This window comes from Branchiostoma floridae, chromosome 6 (assembly GCF_000003815.2).
Source record: "Branchiostoma floridae strain S238N-H82 chromosome 6, Bfl_VNyyK, whole genome shotgun sequence".
NCBI classification, from domain to species: domain Eukaryota; kingdom Metazoa; phylum Chordata; class Leptocardii; order Amphioxiformes; family Branchiostomatidae; genus Branchiostoma; species Branchiostoma floridae.
Genome location: NC_049984.1, coordinates 24657520 through 24658734, shown reverse-complemented (window position 1 = coordinate 24658734; position 1215 = coordinate 24657520).

Here is a 1215-nt window from a genome sequence, read left to right as displayed (position 1 = left end):
GTAAATATATATATATATATATATATATATATATATATATATATATATATATCCCTACCGGTCGAGATCTCGATCGGAGTCTATATATGTCGAGATCTCGATAGGAGTCTATATATATATATATATATAGACTCCGATCGAGATCTCGACCGGTAGGGACCCAGATCGGAGTCTCTGTTGAAAGAAACTCTGATCGTGATCTCTACCAGTAGAGACTCCGATCGGGATCTCTACCGGTAGAATCGCCGATTTTGCTGGTAGAGATCGCGATCGGAGTGTCTACCGGTAGAGGTCGCGATCGGAGTCTCTACCGGTACAATCGCATATCAATTTTTTTTTTTAAATCACAGATCATGACAAAGACAACCCCTAACTTAAATGTGTAAAACTTTATTTGAAAACTGCAACATATTTGGCCATGCCAATGTAAACAGTACAAAAAAAACTTAGAACAGCAGAAAAACATAACTTTCGAATTCGTTTTATTGAAAATTACTGTAAATGCATTTAACTTAACGGTAACAGGGAAAATGAGGTTGCCGCAGTGTCTGAAACAGTTTTTGCAGAAGAAAAGTGCTCTAAAATACATGTTAATGGTATTTCGCGACGTGATACCATTGTAAAAACTACGAAAATGAAACTATTTTGAACGTTCCTGCATTTACAGTACAACATATTCACCATGTTGACATCCATTTGAAATAAAAATTCTACATTTCATTGAAAAAGATTGTCAACTTTTCTAATTTCGTCAGGGGATCTCAGTGAATATGATATATGAATAGGGAGAGAAAGAGCGTTTTTATAAAATATTATTAATCTTTTCCTGATTTATTCTATTTCAAAGTCTGCAGTTCCAAAGATAGCTACTAGAGAGCCCCAAAATCATGACTATAGCTTGTATAGAACACGAGATACAACTGGTGCTAAATTTTATCTCATTTGATGAAAAAAAACGAGCCTGTTATAAAAACATTTATAAAAAAATTATAGCATTTCTTTTTAAAAGGCCATCGTAGTTGTTTCTTTTGACAGTATTCAGCAAAAGAAGATTTAGAAAAGGACATAACATTTCATGTCATTCTCATGTGTTGAATTCATGGCCTTTATAGAGGTCACCCTTCATGACCACATACGCAATCGTGTGGTAGATGTCAGCATTGATACTTAATATTGGGCTATCAACATGAATAACAGAATCAACACCGTGCAGAT